Raw genomic sequence first — 7,208 nt, 5'->3', positions numbered from 1 at the left:
GGCAATACTACCTTTTCTTACCCGTTTGTGAGTAATTATGGCCTGACATTCACACCTACTTGCAGCCGAACACAACCTCTCTCGCTTTTGATGATGTATGGACCGGCATTCTTACCTTTTCTAACACATTTTTCAGCAATTATGGTCGGAGATTCACACCTACTCACAGTCGAACAACTCCGCTCCCACATTTGATGGTGTATAGTCGGGCATTCTCACCCTTTCTCATCAGCTTTTTGCAAATTATGATCTGACATTCACACCTACTTGCAGTCGAACAGCTCTGCTCCCGCTTTTGATTATGTTTGGTTGGATATTCGAACCTTTTCTTAACTTCTTTTTACATATTTTGGTTGGACGTTCACACCTTCTTGTAGCCGAACACTTCCACTCCTGCTTTTGATGATGTATGGTTGGGCATTCACACCTTTTTTTTGCCCATTTTTCAGGAATTATGGGTGGACATTCACACCTTGCAGCTGAACACCTCCTATCCCACTTATGATCATGTGCGGTTTGATTTTCGAAAAGTTTCTTTCATGTTTTCTAGCAATTATTGATGGACATGTAGACCTTCTTGCAGCTGAACACCTCCGCTCCCGCTTTTGATCATACATTGTCAGGCATTCGCACCTTGTCTTACCCACTTTTTACAAACTTTAGTCGAACAGTCACACCTTTTTGCAGCCGAACACCACCTCTCCCGCTTTTGATGATGTATGGTCCAGCATTCTTACCTTTTCTAACACATTCTTCAGCAATTATGGTCGGACATTCACACCTACTCAGAGCCGAACACCTCCGCTCCCGCATTTGATGGTGTATAGTCGGGCATTCTCACCCTTTCTCATCAGCTTTTTACAAATTATGATCTGACATTCACACCTGCTTTTGATAATGTATTGTTAGGCATTCGCACCTTTTTTTTACCCATTTTTCATGAATTATGGGTGGACATTCACACCTTCTTGCAGCCGAACACCTTCTCTCCCGCTTATGATCATGTGCGGTTTGATATTCGAAAATTTACTTTCTTGTTTTAAAGCAATTATTGATGGACATTCAAACCTTCTTTTTGATGGTGTATAGTCGGGCTTTCGAGCCTTTTCTTCCCGGTTTTTACAAACCATGGTCGGACTTTCACACCTTCTTGTAGCCGAACAACTCCGCTCCCGCTATTGATTGTGTACAGTCGGGTATTTTAACCTTTTCTTACCCGCTTTTTACCAACTATGGTCGGACATTCACACCGTCTTACAGCGGAACACCTCTGCTCCCGCTTTTGATGGTGTATAGTCGGGCATTCGAAGCTTTTCTTACCCGCTTTTTACAAACTATGGTGGGACATTCAAACCTTCTTGTATCCGAAAACCTCCGCTCTCTCTTTTGATCATACATTGTCGGACATTCGCACCTTTTCTTACCCGCTTTTTACAAACCATGGTCGGACTTTCACATCTTCTTGTAGCCGAACACATCCGCTCCCGCTATTGATTGTGTACAGTCGGGTATTTTAACCTTTTCTTACCCGCTTTTTACCAACTATGGTCGGACATTCACACCTTCGTACAGCGGAACACCTCCGCTCCCTCTTTTGATGGTGTATGTTCGGGCATTCAAACCTTTTCTTACCCGCTTTTTCCAAACTATGGTCGGCTATTCACAGCTTCCTCTCCACCTTACTTGTATGGTGGAATATTCACACCCACTTGCATCCGAAGACCTCCGCCCCAAATTTTGTTGATATTTAGTCGGACATTCGCACCTTACCCGCTTTTGGAAAACTATGGCCTTCTTGCAGCCAAACACCTCTGATCTCGCTTTTGATGATGTAAGGTTGGGCATTCAGACCTTGCTTCACCTGCTTTTCACCAAATATAGTCGGACATTCACACCTTCTTGCAGCCGAACACTTCCGCTTTTAGTGTTCTATGAGGCATTCACATATTTTTTTTCACCGTATTTTATAGATTATGGTTGGAAATTCTCACCCACTCTCATCTGAAGACCTCTCCTCCCGCTTTTGTTAATATATAGTCGGGCATTCGAACCTTTTCTTACCCGCTTTTTACAAATTATAGTCGAACATTCACACCTACTTGCAGCTGAATACTTCCGCTCCACCTTTTAGGTATGTATGGTTGGCATTTGCACCTCTTTTTATACTGATTGCTGAAGATTAAGTTGTACTTTCTCAAACTACAACATTTTTTTATTTGTTGAAACTTGATTTGAAGTGGATAAATAAGGAGGACAAACAGTTTTAAGTCAGGCTGATAGAAGGAATTAATTTTATAGCAAAATCTGTACTTCGTCATATGTCGAGAGATGCTTATTGCTGAAGAAGTTCTTTCTCATTCTACAAAGTACAACGTTGTTTATCGTTGAAACTTGATTAGACATGAATAAATATGAAGGACAAAGCAGTCTTAACTTGGTTTGAGTTAAGGAATTCGTTTTATAGGAGAATCCGAATTCGTGCATAACTCATAAAATAGAGCTTATTTTCGGATTCCTGAAGAATGATTCTGGTTCTTTCTCATAATACAAAGTTTGTTGTTTATTGTTGAAACTTCATCAGAAGTGAAGAAATAAATGAATGCCTAGCAACAAATGTGGGATCTAAACTCTAGTGCTTCCTCTAAAATAATTTCCTTTCTCAATTTAGAAATGTGTGTGTGTAAGTCACAACACCCGTGACACCAAAACGGCTTTCTTTTCTCTACACTCTGCACTATGAGCACACACACCAAATCAGAAAGGCTTTTTTCTCTCTTTTCTACATTATGGACTGTGGGGACACAAAACCGCTCTCTCTCTTTTTTTTTTTTTATCGTGTGCCAGGGCGTTGTCTCATGTATTAGATTATGCTTAAGATACGAATGGGTTTATCAGTCACATCAGAATCCATACATACTGATCCTCCCGTAATAAAATGGTCGGATCTTATCAAACACACTTTGTTTCTTGTGACAATCAAGTCAGCGAAACAGCGTATACACGTCAAGACACTGAATCAAGTTTGCCACAAGAACTCATAAGTTTGGCAGTATTGCTCTGCCATCAGCAATGATACACCCATTTTATTTTCGTGAGACATGTGCAAGCACCTGTTCATCTACTGTTCTATCACTATGAATTAGTAATCTATTATCAATAAGGATACTTCTACAACTACTATCAAAGTATGTCCGGACTTCTTATGTTGTCAGTTGCTATATATGAATAAGTGGGTAGCTACTGACAAGCATTAAGCATGTCACACAGCCCAAACATATAACATTTCAGGACACACCACACAGTTAACAACCACAGTGAAGCGTGTCAAAGCCCAAACATGTAACATTCAACAGGACACTTACACAACACATTCAAATCAAACAGTCAGACAACATACAAGAACATATACCCCAGCCGGCATTGCTCCCTGCCTATTTTCGTACAGCACACTATGTGTGCGCACACCTTTATTCACAAACTCTTCAACTTATACTCTTTTACCGAAGCTGCTACAGCTCGATTGGCCAAATACCCTTAGATCCTATTTCGGTGAATTTGACATCTGCCTTGTATGTAACAGATTAGCGGTTTAGCAGTTTTAATTTAGTTTGAGTGAAGGAATTAATTTTATAGCAAAATCCGAAATCGTGAAGAACTAAGCTTATTCTCGGATTCCTGAATCTTTAGATTTGCTCTTTCTTTTACTGCAAAGTACAATGTTGAGCAGCACTAATGAGTTGTTTCTATTTTTGGCAGGCTTTACCTTTGCGGGTGAAGCCCTTTCTGTCTGTGCAAAAGAAATCTTCTTACTGTGCAGAGTGACTTCTCTGAGTAGAGTCGCCTTACTTGTTGCGACTGTGCCGATGTTCGAAGCTGGAGTGCAAAGTTGTTGCTTGAATGGTGCTTGCTGGAGCGTGCGGGAGTGCAAAGTTATACCATTTAAAAGGGCTGAAGAGTGCTCAGTGCAGCGGGTGGGCGACACTCTGGCCACCTTGAAAACCGAGATTACATCCACTACCAGGGGCAGCCCAAGTTCTGCCGCAAGTGTGGTGAGCATGGGCACCTGGTTGAGGCTTGTACCAAGGTGTTATGTGGGAAGAGCAGAGAAATTGGGCAAACTTTTGGAGAGTGTCCAAATGGCAGGAAATGTAATCTCTGTGGAGAATTAAATCACCTCTTCAGAGATTGCCCTAAATCTTTTGCCAACAAATTAAAGACGGTAAAGCCACAGTCAAGCCAACAAAGAGAAGGACCAAAGGTGGCAGTTGGTGAACAAAGTGAAGAGGTTGACCCAATAAATTCAAACTTCCCGCCAAAAGCTTGGATTGGAAGTGAGGAGCAAAAAGGGGAGGGGCCTGTAGAGGCCTCACCACTCAGTGTTGAAGTCTGTGAGAATTCACAGGCAGAGGGTGGAGCTACGCTAAATGAGGAGGAAGAGCAGACAGGTGAGTCTAGTGAAGATACTCACCTCCCCGAAGGTCAACAGCCGAAGAGGACGGCATCTGAGCCTCTGATTCCCCAGTGGTATCAGAGAAGAGGGGAAGGGTTAGGTCCCTTTCAGACAGTTCTTCAGTGGAAGAACCTAGAGTCTTCCCCTCCGACTCACCAAATGAGGTCTCCTTTTTAACTTCAGCTCTGCACTCGACCCCCAGGGACTCAAAGTTAAATGCAACATTGCGTCAGAGGCCAACACCGAGAGTCCGAAAAGGAAATATAGATCAACCTACTCACTTTTCACCTAAAGAAATGAAGGAAGAGCTAGTTTCCCAAGAAATAACCTGTGTGTAATTTGTTTTGATAACTTAGAAAAACGAAAATGACATACCTACTTTCCTTTATGCTTTTAATGGTTCTCACCTTCTCAACACTAAATGTGAGAAGTGTGAAATCAAAGACAAGAGCCCAGAGTATTTTATCCATCTTAGACTCCATAAAATCAGATGTGTTTTTAATACAAGAATGTGGACTACCTTTTTTAAAAAACCATAGACAATGGGAGGAAATGTGGCCCCATTTATCGATATGGAGTGGCTCAAATCAAAATAAAAATGATGGTGTGGCCATTCTAATTAAAAATCCGCATGTTCTGGTGAAAGGTAGCACAGTGGTGAGAGACGGACGGGCACTTTTAGCACACTTGAATTTTATGGGGCAAGACTTTAACCTCTTAAATATTTATGGTTTCAATGGAAAAAATGAAAGGTATGACCTTTTAGAAGATATACAGCTTTACATGCTAGGGCAAGTACCTTTAGTTGTAGGAGGGGATTTTAACTGTATCTTGAGCAGGAAAGATAGAAAAAGAGCAGGGGTAGATTTTAAAGTGGATAAGACTTCGATTTTACTTCAGGGCATATGCAGGGATTTTAAGCTTACTGACTGTTTTAAAACCATGCATCCCAGAGAGGAGGGCTTCACCTGGTTTAGTCATGATGGCACCAGAGCCTCTCGCATTGATTATTTCTTTACTAGAGATTGCCCACCCACTGATGTTAGATTAACCCCTGTTTTCTTTTCAGACCACCTTATGCTCTCCTGCACCCTTTCACCCCCTTCTGGTGTGACGGTAGGAAGTGGTCTGTGGAAACTCAACTGTTCCCTGTTGGAGGATGAAATCATAGTCAGTCAGTACAGGGAATGTTATAAAGAGTGGCAGACCCTTCAAGACCTCTACGAAACACATGCACAATGGTGGGAAATGGTGAAGGAAACGACCCAGACTTTTTTTAAACAGCAAGGTAAACGTAAAAAAAGGAAAGAGAATAGATGTATGATGGGACTACATAAACGCTTACAGCGCTACTTTAAACTAAATCAGTGTGGCATAGACTTTAAAGAAGAAATCAAAGATGTCAAAAAGGAAATGTCAGTTTTAGCAGAAATAAAGAGTAAAGGAATTTTTGTAAGAAGCAGGGAGCAGGAAATTGAGGAAGGTGAAAAAGAAAGAAAGTTATAAATAAAAAGGAGTGTATTCAAAATCTAAAAAGAGAAGATGGGTTTTTAACAAAATCCACACAAGAGATGATTGAAACTGTACATACCTTTTATAGTAACATGTACAAAGAGAAACCAGTGCACTTGGAAACATCGGCAGAAATCTTAAAATTCGTTGACAAAACCGTAAAAGAGAATGCACACTTGACACAGAATTTTACTGCTTTAGAGTTAAAAAAATGCCTAACAGGTTTTAAGAGAAGTCGAGCTCCGGGTTTAGACGGGCTTCCTGCAGAATTCTATCTGACCTATTGGGACCTTTTATCATCAGACATTTTAGATGTTTTTAAAGATTTTGAAAAACTCGACCGACTGCCTGACAGTTTTAGAGTGGGAATAGTGACTCTACTTTATAAAAAAAATGATAAGACTGACCTAAAGAATTGGAGGCCCATCACACTTTTAAACTTTGACTGTAAACTTTTTAGCAAGGTTTTAGCGACACGGATGTCCTCTGTTTTAGAGGAGGTAATTCACCCAGACCAAGCTTGTGCCATCTCAGGGAGACAACTCACCGACAGCCTCGTACTGATTCGAGACATCATTGATTACGCTAGAGACAGAAACACCCGGCTTGTCATCTTAAATTTAGACTTTGAAAAAGCATTTGATCGGGTCTCGCATCAATATCTCTTTCAGGTGTTGCAGCCATCGAAAAGGGCCCGATTGTTCCTACTTGGTGAGCTTTGCTTGGTTGAGACGCTTGCCCCCCCCCCCCCCCCCCCCCTGCTCCTCGGCTGACCAAGTAGAAACAATCTATTCGATGGCTGCCTTGTCTTGTAAGGCGACTCTACTCAGAGAAGTCACTCTGCAAAGTAGCAAGATTTCTTTTGCACAGACAGAAAGGGCTTCACCCGCAAAGGTAAAGCCTGCCAATAATAGAAACAACTCATTAGTGCTGCTCTCCACGGAAGTCTTTAGTAAAAGGCGAAAGACTTGTATGTTATGAAGAGAAACCAGAGTACGATTATTATTATAGGGCATCAGGCTAGTTGGTATAGCCACCTTCCCCATGGTGAGCTTTGCTTGGTTGAGACGCTTCCCCCCCCCCCCCCCCCTGCTCCTCGGCTGACCAAGTAGGAACAATCGGGCCCTATTCGATGGCTGCCTTGTCTTTTACTCTATGCAAAAGACAAGGCAGCAACAAAAACACCACGAGAATCCCGTATTGAGGCTTTGTTCTGACCGCTCATTCGGTGTCGCGTTTCTTTCAA

At 41.8% G+C, this 7,208-nt stretch overlaps 1 non-coding gene across 1 annotated transcript; it reads right to left on the bottom strand.

The window, feature by feature from the left end:
- Window positions 1–6,845: 6,845 nt before the first annotated feature.
- On the bottom strand, window positions 6,846–6,959 carry LOC140279110 (U5 spliceosomal RNA). The gene has a single exon (XR_011909306.1). It is a non-coding gene; the product is annotated as a U5 spliceosomal RNA (small nuclear RNA).
- Between the last annotated feature and the right edge of the window lie 249 nt (window positions 6,960–7,208).

This window comes from Leuresthes tenuis, unplaced genomic scaffold (assembly GCF_036924035.1).
Source record: "Leuresthes tenuis unplaced genomic scaffold, fLeuTen1.0.hap1 SCAF_20, whole genome shotgun sequence".
NCBI lineage: Eukaryota > Metazoa > Chordata > Actinopteri > Atheriniformes > Atherinopsidae > Leuresthes > Leuresthes tenuis.
The sequence above is the reverse complement of the archived record's forward strand: the minus strand, read 5'-3'. Positions and strand labels throughout refer to the sequence as shown.